Source organism: Idiotropiscis lumnitzeri, chromosome 13 (genome assembly GCF_059441095.1).
Source record: "Idiotropiscis lumnitzeri isolate Australia: NSW breed Sydney's pygmy pipehorse chromosome 13, RoL_Ilum_1.0, whole genome shotgun sequence".
NCBI classification, from domain to species: Eukaryota; Metazoa; Chordata; class Actinopteri; order Syngnathiformes; family Syngnathidae; genus Idiotropiscis; species Idiotropiscis lumnitzeri.
Window position 1 is genome coordinate 11750227 of NC_142403.1, and position 17210 is coordinate 11767436.

Sequence of the window (17210 nt, forward strand, 5' to 3'; positions counted from 1 at the left end):
GACTTGTAAGGGGAGCACCAAAAGACAGCCGGAGTGTTTATTTAGCGATTCAATTCAAACCCAGCTTTGTGACAACCTCATAAAATAACAGTCACACACAAAAGCGACACTTTGGGATTCAAAGTGTACAAAAAGAAAGCGAAAGATGTCTGCCTGATGCCGCAGCTCTTCACAGTCAGTTGCTTGCAAACATGATACTCTCAGGCTCTGATTACACCACAACTTGATGCGGGAAGTGTTGCTAGGGCTAATCGTGCAAAGCATGCGTACTCTCAAGGCCCCAAACAAAGCATTCCTTTATTAACATCACATTAAATTAGATTAAACTACAGCTCTAATGGATATAAAGCGGCACCGAATGGAGGGATTAGCGTGTTTGTTGTCAAGTCGAAAATGTAATTTCCAAAAAGTACTTTTGGCTCCGAGCACAATTTGGGGCAATCTTCAAATAAACGCCTCACATCAAATCAAATATTTAACCCATTCATGCCCAGCGATGTCTTTGAAGAATTTAGCAATTCAATCCCAGGTGCGTGTTTTGACGCGTTTTCATTTAAAGTCGCAGTATGAAAATGGCTGTCATTGACATCTGATATCATGCATGTATTGTGGTTAAAGTTCTCAAATAAACACTGTGGCGGTGTTTTCAATGTCAACTCATTAATCCTTGACCCTATTGTATAAAACAATCACAATAAGAACATCATACAGGTAACGTGTGCGGACACGCTTTCTCAAATTATGAGAGGGAAGGTCAAGGTCCAAATATTTTACTGTTACACTCTAACTAGAATATTTGTATGAAATATGGGATTGTGATATACATTGTGTAATATATTAATATATTGAAAGAATCTACATGTTATATGATTTGATTATTAAAACTTTAGAAAAAAAGAAACACGCACATTATTTAAATCTCAAGGAATGAGAATGTTACATTACAAACAATTCCCGTAAATATGATTTAGAACATACAAATTAAGCTCAGAGACTGCCTTTTGAAAATCTGTTTAATGAATTTGGATAATTGGATTTTGAATTGAACTATTGAAATGAACGGACAGTATTCATTTATAATTAACGTAGCGTCTGTACACATTTTCTGAAAATGGCAGCACACTCGGTGATTGTGTGACACTCAAGTGTGAAGTAAGGCAAGAAAGGAAGTTGATGTGCCCACGTGCATCGAGGTCACACAACTGCGACATTCTTAGGGCTGTGCTGTCGTGCCAAATGTGAGTGAAAAAAACAAAACGAACCAAAAAAAAAAAAAACAGCTGAGAGCATTGGCAAGCGTGCTCAGAACCAGACGGACGGCGGACTCGGTACACACATTGTGTTGTACGCTCGAGCACATCTGTCAGCCCCCTCCTTCACTCTCATCTCGAGTGCTTCTCTCTCAGCCCGCCTCCTGCCTGCGACATTTATTTATAGAAGCCAGCTGTCAGTGTGACCCCCCCCCCCCCAGTCTTGTGACCCCCTCCACCCCCAGCCGACTGACACGAAACACAAGACCAACGCGCACCCTCCAAAGCCTGAAAGACTGCAAATTTACAACCTGCCTGTCATCTTTAAGAATAAAGTGAAAATGTACGATAAGATTGGAAGCACAAAAAAACGCAAGCACCAAATGTATCGAAAATTGATATTGTATGCAAGTGTTTTTGCCCAAATAACAACTTTAAACAGGAACAAAGTCAAATTACGGCAAGATCTGCGAAATACGTAGCTTGGGCGTAAACGGCGAAACAACTCTTTTGCGGAGTCATCAACAGGCCTGCGATGAAGTCGACAAAGATAATAAGACGGCAAAAAGTAGCGTGTGCTTAGTAAAACAAGTAGCATGTGAGATTTCGATTTCCAATAGTCACAGAGCGTAAGTTTGGCCAAAGTCCAATCTCCCATTTACGACGGTGGATGAAGGACACTGAGATAATCCACTGGACCTGTGGCAGATAAGTGGCCGTGGCCGTGACCTCGCCTTTCACCATTCAACTCTCCTTCGCCATCTGATTTCATTCCTCAAGCTCTCAAGTCACATGACTTGACTCAAGTCAGACTTGAGGCAGCAATTTTACAACAAGCTTGGTGAAAGTTTGCCAAAGGCTAGACTTGATTTTGACTTGCTATTCGTGAGACACGACTTGACTAGACACGTCTCAAGGCCTCTACTCATCCGATGTTGGCATCAAAGTCCAGAAAATAACGGACGCGCACATCACAAAAGTCAATTTCTCCGGACATTCTGTAGATGCGTGAGAAGTAGCACCCCTCCAAGCCATTAGGGGGCGATAGTCACTGTGTAGCCTTTGACGGTGATAATTTCGTCACGCACTTCTATCCCATACGTCCTTAGAGGAGATGTGAAAATGAGCAGAGTTTATTTAGTTATTAAGAAATAGCTGAGAAAATTTTCACCGCTTTAACTCCCCGGTTCCTGTCCAGTGCACTGATTCGCTAGCTGACAGCCAATCACAGTTTTCATTTAACCAGACCGGGAATGGTAACATGCAACATCTGCAGCATAACGATAAAAAACACAACTACAAGCAGGTGAGTTAGCTTAATTAGCGTTCATATCTTATCTCACTGATAGCTGGTCAAACATTAGCTGAGCTAGTTGTTGATTATGCATTTAATTAACAAAATAATAAATTAATGGACAAAACATAGATTTACATAGGTAAGTATGAAAATATAATTAGTTTTACTTTACTCCCATCTGGGCTTTTACAAAAGAAATGTGAGTTTGTGTGAAGGAGACCAAATGACAAGTGGTTCCCTTGGCTGGCTCAGCCACTTCTTCCTCATTCTTCTTTGTCATTTCCTTTGATTCCCTGCTGACATGCAGCTGCTCTAATTACTGAAGCGTCCATGTTGTAAAGTTCTCCCCCTGCGCCCCCTTTCCAGGAAGTACGTGATGAGAAACGATAGAGGGTGAATGGACTCCATTGGCCTGTTGTATAAACTGGGCCAGTAAGTCAGGACGCCGGCTCATGTCCTTCTGCTCGAAATGGTCCACTTTCATCCTTTTCCATTCTTCCAGCTGGATTCTGTCCACTTCAGTAGCTCCGTTTACACGCGCACACAAACGATATTCACTAACTTGGAATTTAGAAAGAAGTGATCACAAAACTGTATTTTGGGTCGCTGGACGTTTCCGGTTATTTGTTTCCGTTTTGGTTTCTCGGTGGGTTGCAATCAAAAGCTTTGACCTGAATTTGCCCTTGGCTGTCAACACGCGTCCAAAAAGTCAAACAAAGATTAGCAAATAACAAAGTGATGAAAGGCACGGTATTATGACATTGAAACTGCATATAAACCGCAGTAAGTTCCTGTCGCTTGAACGAGCATGTCATAATTAGGTTTTCACAAGCAATTTATTTGAACACGTTTAGTTTGTTCTCCAACAATTCTATTCAGATCACATTAATACGTCTTTAAAAAAATGCCATGGCATTCTTTAGAGTATTAACCTTTGTTGAACATGTTCAGAGATGGCATCTATAAATTGTTTTAACTGGATATAATTTTATAGGTTTTTGAAAATACTTCATCCAACTGTTTCTTAGTTAGCATGATACATTCTTATTCACGGGAGTGACGAGCAGAAAATGTGACGCAATGCTGATTGCGGATGGCGAATTGTTCCATCCATCCATTTTCTATTCCAATTATCCTGCTCAGGGTCACGAGGAGCGCAAGCCTGCAGTACCTCAGATGACTTTGGAAGAAAGCAGGACGACACAGCGATTGGCTTGTGCCACTGAAGTGAAGTAAATCATAAAATCACGCACTATCCCTCCAAAAAGGTTGAGTGGAAATTGGAAGTAGTTTTTTTTTTTTTTTTTGGAGAATCTGTCTTCATTTTCTATTTAGACTTTAAGCGCATGCTTTTTTTTTTTGGTCTCACCCATCCCTTAATAGGTTCCAGCTCAACCGTGAGCCGGATGAGCACAAAAGCAACAGAAAATGGACAGATATTTGACTATTTAAGGGTTATTTTTTAAAAAAAAAGCTACAGAAGACAGCATTCTTTTGCATGACACTTTATAACTATTGGGCGCAAGCTAAAAAAAACATTAAAGTGATCATTTGGTATTTGTAATTGAAATAAGCATAATTAAAAAGCCCAGATTTGGTTGACAGTTAAAATGAGTGCCCTTTTTCCTTTTCGTTTTTTTTTTTTTTTTTTTTTTTTAAATTAATGGGAGGAGTTGTGGTCTGTAGCAAAAATGCACACTTTGAAGGACAGTTGTGGCACCCAATGGAAGTTTTGCATTTGAAAACATCGCTTGTCTGTCAACAGGAACAGGAAATGAGTCAAGACGTACTACCTCTCCACTTAAGAAGAAAATCCAGCGTCGTTAAAACACGTCATGGCAATGAAGTGACAGATGGGCGCTGCTTGCAGGATGCATCAGCGAAAAAGCATTTAACAGAATGGATGGACGGATAACGACTGGAGAAAGGGAGGCTGGCACCGTTCCTGCGCAGGACCATAATAATTATAACAAGAATAATGAAAGGTCAGCACCATTAAACCCCGGCTTCACCTTCCTCATCAGAGTGCAAGAAGAAAAAGGCAAATCTGAAAAAAAATAATAATAACAAAGAAGAATAAAAAATAAAAAAATGTGACTATGGTAAATCAGCGTGGTGATCCTTTTGCTGCTCTGCCCTCAATCGCACCCACTCAGACACACGACGCTCTCTGGGTCATTTAAGTTCAATCATCCACATCTTGTATGCTCACTGGAGCCAGTTGCAGCACTCCACAGAGCTTCCAGAGAGGGGCCAGCTGCCAATTTTTTTTTTTTTTATAAGACTAAATGAAAAACAATTGGACCTGCGTGAATGACCTCACAGTGATGAGCATGTTGGTGAAAAATGCAGAGGTAATAACAGAAGAGGCAACATGAGGTGCACAAATGTTACATGTGCTTTCATTTGAACGCACAGCTCAGTCGGTCGAAACGTGCACTTGTTTGCGGGGAAGCCCAAAAAAGTGGACAGACACTTTCCATTCGGTCAAACAGCAAGAAAGCCATCCCTCATTCACAAAGAAATGAGGCCGTCTGAATGAAGCTGGCCTAACGCCTCAGCAAACGGGTTGCCGTCCTCCCAAGAAAAGTCCTTTTTCTCAGAGGGGCCAGTCGAACGTGACCACAAAACTGATCTTCAAGCACAAGCTCGTTTTCAAAACATTCTGACACAGCTGGACAACGCAGCAACGAGCTGCGTGATGCGCATCATGGCCTCCGTGGTGAGAAATAAACGACCCCTCTAACAAGATGCCTTTTAAACGAGGAGTCGCGAATGGTGCCAAAGTGAAATACTGAGTCGGGAAAGACCCAAAATAAGACGACGGCTACGTTAGTGATTTAGCAGATGCTCTCAGACCGGAACACGGAAAACGGCGGACGTCATCATTTGGAAGACCTTGATGTCAAACGCATATTAAATGGAAATCGCAATTTCTGTGAGAAAAATCGCAATACATTTTTTTCCCTAAAATCATGTAGGCCTAAAAAGCAATCTTCAGATAATCAAATTTCCAAGAGAGCACGATGCCATCAGCGTTTGAATTGCAAGAATACAAATACTGGAGTTGGGTCGAACAATTCATCAACTTCAAATCAACAGCACATAGTAGTCGAATGCAATATTCAAATCGCAAATGTTCAAGTTTGGAAGAAAAATAAAATCGAATATTTGAATTCTATTGAATAAACAAGTATTGCGACTTTAAATGCAACCTAGGTTATTCATGATTTTTTTTTTAATTATTATTTTGAATTTGGCCTTCTCACCTGTTTCTGTCCAGCATAGCTTGAACACGTTTTGCTACGGCTGGCTTGGCAGTGCACCGCCACGTACGACGGAGTGCACACCAAATAAATGGCCACCCGAGGCGGAAAACAATTCCTCAAGCATTTTTAGGAATTGAGGCGCTCGATTTATTTGAGAACTCATTCCAACCATATTCCGGATAAGTTCACGGCTTAAGAAGTGCCAGCTTTTAAGATCCTTTTACAATCATGTGCACTTTATTAATTTGATCTCAAATTTGAAAATTTTCTCTTAATTGGTATGACGCATGAGGAAGGAATAAACTGTTCACTGTAATGCAATTGAAAGCCTTACTTCAAGCACCATCAAAGAGGCTTCGTTCTCGACTCATTTTTAAACGACTCCGTCTCATGAGGCGCCATATGGCTGCAATTCATAATGTAGTGGTTGTGCCACGGATAGCATGGACAGAAAAAGATACAGTGTGTGTTTGTGTGTCTCCAACAGGCAATGGGGTCGTTCAAGAGCTCGCCATCGTGAACAACAAAGCTTTCTTAAGAGCAAACTTGAAAGTGGGTCAAATTTACTGTACATTTTGAAAAAAAAAAAACTTGGGTCAACGGATGACAGCATGGCGAGCGGTTAGGATGTCTGTCACATATTTCAGATTTTTGTGTTTGGACTGTCCAATTAATCGAAATTCAATGACAATGACGATTTTTACGCTCGACAATTAGAAAATTATCATCATCGTAACATAAGAGCAAGACATACACTATCGTGTGTATACAGAGTTAAAAATTTGAGCGTTCTCTTGAAATTGAGATGTTGCAACAATTCTGTGACAATTTTTAAGTGTATAGCAAGTAAACTCAAAGGCAAGAAAACTATCCCCATATTTATCCATTTGCACATTTTTTCATTATTATTATAAGATAAAATACATTTGACTTTTCTAAATATCACTCCCATTTAAATATTTTTTTATTTTGTGCCCAAAAATAATCGTTTGAATAATCGTGATTTCAATTGTTACTAAAATAATGGCGATTAATATTTTTTTCATAATCGAGCAGCCCAACCAGATATTTGTGGGATATCTTGTGATATGGTGACCTAGAACAAAGTTGTCCGGTTGGCTCAAACGAAGCTAAGCTAAGGTGAATCTGGGCGTGAGCAGTGGTCGACAACAGCTCCTGTGCGAGTATGCGTATTGTGTTTGACTTTTACTGTTTGCCCGCCACTCGACAACATCGGCCAAAGTGGCTGTCCTTTTGCATTACACAATTGTGCGACAGACACAAAAATACATTTCACAAAAATCATCCGTGATGTAGCGCGGCCGTGCTAAGGGCGAACCTTGTATTTCATCGCAAACTCAGAATTTCTTGACTTCAAGTGTATCTTAACTCAGTAGTTCCACACTACAAAACGGAAGCGTTTATTACCAATGAAAATGTTTTGTTCTGCATTGTATGTTCAGTAGTGAGTGACAGCCATGAAACACTTGACGGCCTCTTCCAAACAGATAAAAGCCATTCATGCGAGAATTTAAAAGGCCAGCGAGCAGGTTGAGTCCCTGGTGAGTGCTAATGCTATTAACACTGCTTAGAGAGAAGGTCACATGACACTCATTACAGCTGTGTGCTAAAGTGTGTCTGCGAGTCACGTGCGCGACTCCAACAGGCCTGACTCGTTTCTATCAGCTGGAGAAGATTTACGCAGGCTGATGATTATGAAGTAGCGGTGACAATGAAGACAGTCGAAAGCCCCCCCCGACACAGCGATTGGTCCAAGTTGCCCTGCCAGGCCGCTGTCACGCTGCTTTACTTTCACATTAGTGTATCAATTCAAAGAGGTGCTCCAAAGGCAAGTGGGGAAAAAAGTGAATGCCAAGCTGCTGTGAGTGTGGACAACTGAATTTCAATTTCAATTTTAGCTTTAGTATCCATTAGCAACTGCGCTTGCTCTATAACAATACAATTCACTGCTCACCAAATAATAGGTAGTATTCTGGCTTCAAATGGTTTCTTTGTCAGTCCCAGTTGAAGTGCCCTGTCAAACGGAGCCATAAAACAATTTGCAACTTGTTGCGTAACACCAACATGTGCGACCAAAGTGTGGAATTTAGTCGACACCGTAGCTATGCTCGCTATTGTGTGGGAACAAGGATGATTATTAAAGCATGGTTGGGGACCTTCTCTGCCTCGTCTTCCTGCTTAGAATTTATTCAGCATCAGTGCTGCTCGGCAAGCTGCAGTACAACTCTAAATTCAGACTTGGCTGCATACTGTAAGAAGCCATTAAAAAAAATGTCTTCAAAGTCACTGAGTGCAAACGGTGGAACTGTACAAGCTCTTTCAAAAGTCAACTTTTCCATTTCTTGAACTTGGTGCGCCAGGAACAATTTTCATGGGAAGTTTGGCTTTGCTAGACTTTCATTGGTATGTATTGTACTCGGTTTTGCAACGAGTCCATTTTCTTGTCTTGTTCGGGCTGTGTGAAGCCTTTTTTTTGCAACAATAAAGTTGTAAGAAATTTTTCTGTGTCGTTATCAATCAATGTGACTATTTTCTGGCATCGTGTACGATAACAGATATTAAATCATGCATGGCTAGGGATGGTTATGCCAATCAGTTGGTGGAGTAAAATTGAAGTGATGGAAAAAAATAGTGAAGTGTTGATTCTGGCTTCATAATTTGCTCGCTGAACATCATCTATTTACTACATGGCATTTAATGCTCAACTAGAAATTGTTGGAAAAAATTGTTAATATTAAATAATTATACGTGGCAAAATGATGCACTCCTTTATATTGTCTTCTATATAAAATAACGTGTACATTTAAAAAAAAAATAAATAAATAAAAAAGACTCGATAGGTTGCTAATTTTCCCAAAAGTCAAAAATGGTGATTATGCTTAACCATTTGGCCAAGACGAAATACTGAATGTGCACAACTATGTGCACAAATAGGGTCTGTCTAGAGCCACCACCAAAATATCACCGCAGATCTGTAAAATGATAAATGGAGGACGTGTATAGGAGGAAAGAACTTCATCCAATTTCACTCATTCAATTCTTCTAAGATCTTCATCAGTAATTCTTGGTACGTTTCAGTGGAAAAGACGTACGTGTCGCACACACATGAAACATGGCACAATCAAGTTGAGTTTCCACTGATGACTGCAGCCTAATACGCAGGAATAGAGTGGCCCAATTGGAAAAGCCGGCTCCCCTCAATGTGTGTGTTAAATAAGGCCAACCGAAGAGGAAAATCAGTTAGTGGCTGGCCACAGGAACTCTGGAGTGGTCAAGGCCGCACGGCACATTACAGCTGCCCGGACGAGAGCACGAAGGACCATCACAGCCTGCAAACAATGGTGATCCATGATACGAAAATATGACTCAGCGCGCCAGAAAGAGTGCAAGCGTTGCCGCTAATAAAATCTCCAGTCACACCTGCTGACCGAATTGGATCGGCAAAATAACAAAGCACATGTCGGACAATATGCGGAAGACACAAAAGCTTGTCATTCGTGTTTGGAGCCAGCCGTCTGCAATATTTTTCCATCTTCCTCCCAAACGAGGCAACACTTGAGCCAGCAGCTGCTCGCTTGCTCACTGTTTGCTGTTAAGTGCTGAGTAGGTGCTGCTCACTAAGTGGGCTGCAGGAGCTTTTTTTTCTTTGGCATGAGCTGTTTGTTGTATGTGGACGTGCATTGCAAGCCAGAGTGACAATGCAGCCACTATTAGCGCAAGGGGAATTTTTTTTCAAGGAATGGTCGATGGAGTTGACACGAGGCAAGGCTGAACGATAATCGGAAAAAAACAGGCTAAACGATAATCGGGAAAAAAATCTTGAGATTTTTATGAAAGATTACGATTTCATATGCAATTTTCTTCACCGTGTAAAAACATGACATAAAATGCCATTATAACATTAAAACAATAATGTAATAATGCAAGGACATTAAAGAGGTTTTGTGAGGGGGGAGGTTTTTTCTCAAGTTTTTGAAAACTACTTTCTGTCAAGTATCATTTTGTATTAATGTGTAATTGTGTATATTAAAATGCATTTTTTTAAAAAATGTTTTTCATTCCGTGCTAATTTACATTTTCTTTGTCCATAAATGTCAGATTATATGTCAATAAAATCATTGTCCTTTACCAAAACTAAATTATTTACAATTTATAATTTGGAGACCTATTATTGGGAAAATCTCAAAACTCTGGGGTGCAAATTATTATTGATGAGAATATAAATATTTAATATATGTTGACGTCGAACCTCTTCGTCATCATGACGTCAGCCATTTCTGTGTTCCGGTCTGGCACAAACAGCAGCTTTGACGATCTTGAAATCGCGATGACTGAGATCGCGATTTTGGTCCCAAAACGATATATCGTTCAGCCCTTGTGTTTTATTAACTCAGGCTGAACAATTGATCAAATTCAAATCAACATCCCAATCCGCAATAGCACCATGTTGCCTTATCTTAACCTTTGATGGCTAATATACTACATCAATATATGTGCCTTCATCCTTTTCTAATCCATCCTATGCTTGCTTCAGACAATTCAAAGAGACGAGACCAAGATGAGCCCGATGGCGCAGATGCCGTCCGACAAGGATCACATGCCACGTGCCGTTTACGTGATGGAATTAGATGACAGTATCACAAGCGATACATGCAACTAACAATAGCCGTACTTCACTCAGGGCTCGGAATTCCAAGACATCCACCTGAGTGAGTACTTTTGGCCCACATGACAGCCACTTTCCCTGACCGCAATTCAAGTGTCGGGTTTCTCCTTGCGGCTCGAATGGAATCACAATGAGCCGGCGGTGGAAGGTGATCGCGTATCCTGCGGTCGGGGGAACTTGTTCAACCTGAGGCCGCTTTCACTTTTAGGTCGGCAGAGGCGGATTCGTTGCTCCTCGCTTTGCCTCGGCTCTGCTCGGGGAGATAAGCTCTGCGACGCCGGCAGCTCTCACAGTCAGCGTGCAACAACACGTGTGCGCGTGAGGTTCTCGGGTGATATTTATGAGAGCGGTTAGAAACTGCTGTCGTGCTGCTGCCGACACATTTTCAGCCATACATGCTTTGGCGGCCACAATGCAAGTTGCACGGCGCTTAAGTGATTCGCGGAGCACCAACATATGTGCGTTGCCTGCATATGCGCACTATTGTGTTAATGATTGGTCGCCGCACGCTGACTCAGCAGGCCTTACTTCTGGTCTCTGTTCCTTCCGCTCTTTTACTCCCCGTTCCCTCTTTGGCCGCGCTTCCATGTAATCAACAAGCCTCCTCTCTCATGTTCTACATTTTTAAAAACAAACATTTCCATTCACACGAGAGTAGGAAGTGACTGACTGCGCATACAGTCGTTATAAAAAGTCGACACACCCCCGTTCAAATGTCACGTTTTTGTGATAGAAATAAAATGAGAAAAAGATTCATCATTTTACAACTTTTTCTACTTTAAATAAGAAATCTTTTGGAATTATGGCCAAACAACTTCAACTTTGGTTTCACTTGGTCATTTGTAACACAATTTGCCACGTATATTTGGGAGATTTTGTTATGGGCCATTGAAACAAAAGTGGAAATTTGTGGCCAGAATTCAAATAAAACACTGCTCATTACCAAAAAAAAAAAAAAAAAAAAAAAAAAAAAAAAAAAACCTAAAGTAAGGCATGGTGGTGACAAGAGGCACCAAAATGAATCCATGCATTGACAACTAATAATTATCAAATGCATCAACTTTAAAAATCAAGAAATCATTTAACTTGAAATTGTCCAAATCAACAGTAATTATTCTCTACTAATTATGTATTTACGTAATTACGAAAACAATATTCATATTTCAATCACTAAACAATATAAAATAAACAACAATAATTAGGTAATAAATAGTAATCAGGAGGTGGGATGGTTTTGTAAAACACATTCTAATGGAAAAGTAAATTTTATCTGATTATTCAATTAATTGATGGAATAATCAATACAATAATCGATTCTAAAAGTATTCCCTATTGACAGCACGAGTGTGGACATCATCATATTTGTTCATCTGAAATGAGAAACTTAGACAAGGTGAAAAAAAATATGAACAGTTCCAAATATTAAACAGTGTCACAGCAGGAAAAAAAAGCAAAACAAAAAAAAACTAAAAAATCAGGTAAAGACAACTCGAGCCGGGATGTTGACTTTTCACAGCCACAGTATATAGACTCCCAACACTTTTACACGTGGCGTACTTTCTTATAGAGCTTCTCGTGATTCCTGATGGGCTTTTGGATGAAAAAGTGTCTCATTAGTAAAGATAATGTATGGACAGTAGAAATCGCACAACACAATATAGCAAACTATCGGTATCGGTTCCCGACTTTCTGTTTGCTTAGAGTCTCGTAAAACAAAGAGCAAATCATCCATAAAACTCAAAAGCTTTCGGGCTGTCCACATTTGGGATCGAGGGAGTGTGCTTACAGTAATACTAAATCATTTATCGATTTACATCTATTAATATTTCATTGGTAGTAGAAGCCATAAGAAGGACAATTTGCCTGTAGGGTGGTACCGGTACCACATCGGCCCTTCTGTCTTCGGGATACAATTTACTGAGGATAGCGGTCAAACCATGCCACATTTTTACACGTACACTACATAGATAAAGGACATTATTTTATTTCTCATCCCAATTATTTGCTTTGTCCTGTATCCGTTCTTTTTCTCATGGTAAAAAAAATATCACAGTGTACCCACATGCATGACAGCAACAATTTTATTTTATTGGTTAGCAGCAGGTGCAAGATAGGGTTCAGCGTACAGATTCGAAAGTAAAAAGAGCACTGAAAAATATCTGACGTAAAACAATTTTCTGGACAAAGTATAAATACAATCCATCCATCTCTCATTTATCTGCTGCTTATCCGGGGTCGGGTCGCGGAGGCAGCAGCTTTCAGCAAGGAAGCTCAGACTTCCTTCTCCCAAACCACTTCTTCCAACTCTTCCGAAGGGATCTCAAGGCCTTCCCAGGAAAGCGGGAAGACAGTCTCTCCATCGTGTCCTGGGTCGTCAACGGGGCCTCCTTCTGGTGCCCAGAGCACCTCACCTAGGAGGTGTGTGGGAGGCGTCCAGGAGGCAACCTAATCAGATGCCCGAGCCACCTCATATGGCTCCTCTCAATGTGGAGCAGCAGCGACTCGACTCGGAGTTCCTCTCGGATGACCGATGTTCTCACCTATCTCTAAGGGAGAGCCCGGACATCCTGCCGAGGAAACTCATTTCGGCTGCTTGTGTCCGGAATCTTGTACTTCTCTGCACGTACCACAGTTTGCGACCATAGCTGAGGAGAAATTGAGAGCTTCGTTTTTCGGCTCAGAACTCCGCGCCAATGGTGTAGAGCTGCTCCACGGCCGTGACGAAAACCATATTGCTCCTCCTGAATCCAAGATTTGACCTCCTTTGATTTGGGGACAATCCTTTCCAGCACCCCTGATTAGACCTTACAAGTACATTCCAGATTCAGTTTTTTTTCATTCTACTGATCTTGAAGGAGTTCAATATGTACGGAAGTATTTCGGTTTCTACAAAGTGTGAGTACATATACCGCCTCTTAGTGGTGCAACAGGCAATCTGCATACATGCTAAATGCTATTCCATTTTGGCTGTTAGCTTATCCCCCTAACTTCTGTTTATTAATCTAATCAACCAGTTGAGGCAGATGGCCCCGCCAAAGCGTCTTGGTTCTTTTGTCCAAAGCATTTGTCAGTTTGTGAGGAAGTGGCTCTCTCGAAAGCAAACGGGATTCAGAAACAAAACTATTTTTTCTGGATTCTTTCATAGAAAATACATTCTAACTAACAAATGATGAATTACATAGAAATTCTGCATGGCACAGTAATCTATTTATTGATTAAAGATATCTTGAAGCGATTGATGCAAAATGACGTGCACTACTTGGATGCACCTGGACGGGCCTCGTTGATTTCATCTCAACTTGTTTGCTGGCCAATAAAGGACAAAGTAAGATAAGATGCCTCGATGCATGTTATCTGTCTTCACAAATGTATTTAAACAGTTCATCAAGTGACTTTATTTTTCCCCAGTGAATCAAGGAAATCCAGTCACAGCCACTCCCTCAGCGAAACGCGAGAGCGCTGCCGCTCTTTGACATCCCATTAGCGAAGTCTTTATAAGATGACAACTGCACATTTAATTTTGCACACGGTAAATGTATTACCGGCTTTGTCCGCACTTTTAACCCCAATTAGTGTGTTTGCACACGGACTGCATTTGATGTCATTAATTCGGACCAAAAGACAGCTCGCCTTGATCTCTTTGAATCATTGCGCGAGGAGATTGTGTACTTTTCCCGGTGTAAGCCGCATATTTAATCATTACTGACGTGAATAAAAGCACCGTCAATTAATAAGCATTCAAAAGCAACGAGAACCTTGTTTGTTCAGCCCGGGCTCGACTAAGTGCGGTTGGCATCATCGCAGAATTTTAAAAAATGGAGCAGCAATACTTTTGCGGCATTAGCCAAGCAGGCACGACTTAAGTAATCAAAAGCACAATGACTGATTCCGAGGGACATTGTTCTCTGTCCATGAAGACACAGAAAATGTAAAGCAGGCCTCATTCTCTGGTCACATCTGCATGAAGCCCCGGGCGAGAGTATAGCATCATTGCTATGGCGTCGAACATGTGTGTACACTCCGCATCCGATTCATATGGACGGCAGGACAACAGGCCAGTGGGCGCAATGAGAAGGGCTTCACTGCACGGTGAAAGCAACAGGATGGAGAATGGAGGCACTCAGGACGGGATGGCTTAAGGAAGCAAAAGAGAAGCGGTTGCTTTGAAACCATTTGCTCTAAGAGCATCTCCTTAAGCACCTACTCTGTGGCGAAAAGCTTAAAAGCAGTCCGGAAGAAATCGTAAGTATGTGTGAGAGAAATTGCGAAATTGACGATGTTCTTGATTCTAATGCAACATCATTGCCTAGTGGGAATTCATTTTCATTGGTTTGCAGATAATCGATTTCAAAATTGAGGGTGCTCTTAAGGAGAATATGTAACAATATCAACAAACGTTATTTATGTATCTATATATAGAGGATTTAAAAGCACACGCACAGCTGCAACAGTGGCGCACAAAAATATTCTATGTATGAAATCTTCACATTTCGCTGTCTCGAGCGAAATCCTCGTACCTGGAAAATCATCACTTTTCAGGTTTGTTCAACTTTTAACTTTGTCACTTTCATCAAAGACAACAAACCATTTTCACCACTTTAGATTGGTCGATGATTTGCAAAAATAACACCGAGACACGTGAGCTGACCAAATACTTTCGTCCATTTGGTGTCAAGAGGACCATCCCCAATTAAAGGCGTCGTCAACAGTGATTTTGTTACATCGGGAATTAAAAAGATCCGAGTTGGCAACGACATGATTTAGACACAAGTGCTATGCAAAGTATGAGCTCAAGTGGCGGACACACACGTGTTGCCAACCATTACTCAATTGGTCCAAAAGTGACAACTAAAGATCTTTGCTGATTCATCTACGCCAGCAATGTATAGCGACAAGCCGAAAAATGACTTTCTCTAGACCAGGCGTGGGCAAACTACGGCCCGGGGGCCATATGCGGCCCGTTGAACATTTTAATACGGCCCGTCAAACTTGAAAAAAATTCAATGAATAAACCATGTCAATGTTTTATTTTCTAAATACTGTGGTGTGTTTTAGACATATATTTAGTTTTAATAATTTTGTTAATTTTCATTTAAAATTAAATGTATTTTTTTTCCTCCGATGAGGTGAGGTTACCAAAACACTCCATCCATCTGCTACTGGTCCGGCCCCTCTGTCAAATTTCGGAACCCTTTGTGGCCCACCAATCAAAAAGTTTGCCCACCCCTGCTCTAGACTGTACAATTAACCTGTGCATCCACCTGTTGTTAATTGTGCAACAGAAATTCGATTAAACAGGCCCAGATTAGTGACAGATAGTCACTAAAATCTCGACTCTTATATTAGCTCGCTCAGCAAAAAACAGTTGCATGCTTCGCTTGAATTCGTCTTAATCTTGGAACAGAGAAAGTCTTCATTTTTGCTCACTTTTCATTGTGTTCATCTTCATTTTTGGTGCTCGGCCGATCCCTTAAAATAAAAACGATCGCAGAGGTCTGCAAAAATCGGCCTTTGTCCTCTGCTATGAGATGACTTCTGATGTCTTCTTTAACAAGCACCGTTCAATGTTTTACAATAAAACGAAATTGGAGCACTGAAGACAGATGCTCTTGATTCTGGGAAAAAAGAAAATTGCGATCGTCAGTTCAGGCTTTTCAAAGTTTTTATTTATTATTTTTTCATTAAATGTAGCCGCTGACAATATTCTATTTTCAAACTTTCAGTTCTTTTGGGTCCCGACCAAGCAGTTGCAACAATTGATTGACTAATTGACAACTTAACAATGATCAAACTAATCCATGAGCCTTTCCATTGTGAAAGGTGCTGATCTCCGCGCCTCTTGCTTGGTCTCCCAAGGATCACAAAATTGTATTTTGTCCTGTTTTTACAAATAAAAACAATGAAGAAGAAAACTGCAAAGGGTAAAAAACCCCAACATGCCTACATGACAAGCCAAGGCTGAATACAAACGTAAATTATTCCAGTTGCTGTCTCTTTAAAATATCATCGTAAGAGAAACGTGCAATATCTATTGATCAATTTAACGTCTGAGCTGCAAGCGCAAGTCCATCTAAAATTCACAACTGAAAAAATTCTCCTGAGCGAGGATCCATGATTTACAAAAAGACAAATTCACTTGAGCAGAAAGCATAAAGCAAATCTTTGATGCCTCTGATCATGCACACACACTCAGCGGACACTTCATTAGGTACACTTACACAATCCATACATCCACTTTCTATAGTGCTTGTTCTGATGAACGATTTGAAGCCTGTACCAGTTGACCGAGCGATGGGCAGCGTACACCCAGGTACACTCACTCTGATGTTTCTCATGAAGTTTATCTACGCAGCCATCTATCGCTTTTCCTCAGGGGGCCGCAGCCAAGATTGTAACCTCAACTTCATAACTAAGCCGCAGATGTGAAACCACTTTATCACCCTGTGTCAGACAGTGTGAATATGAATGAAAAATGCACACTTAAAAAAGTGTCCGTGTATTTTGCAAGGCCTGCTTTCGGGGTTTGATGAGCACACTTCCTATCTTCATCTTGTGACAGTTAGTGAGACACAGTAGTTGTGTAAGGCACATCCCTTTTTCTGTATTTCTTGCCCACACTTTCTCACACCTGTTGTGTCTGTAGAGCCCATGGGGAGCAATTAATGCCACAATTATGGATGCTTAGGAATGGGTGTCTGGAGGAGGAA

General features: G+C 40.9%; 1 protein-coding gene across 1 annotated transcript in view; it reads right to left on the bottom strand.

Moving 5' to 3' along the window:
- Positions 1 to 17210, bottom strand: part of cers1 (ceramide synthase 1) — a 28494-nt gene that overhangs the window by 10223 nt on the left and 1061 nt on the right. The gene's annotated exons all lie outside the window — the stretch shown is intronic.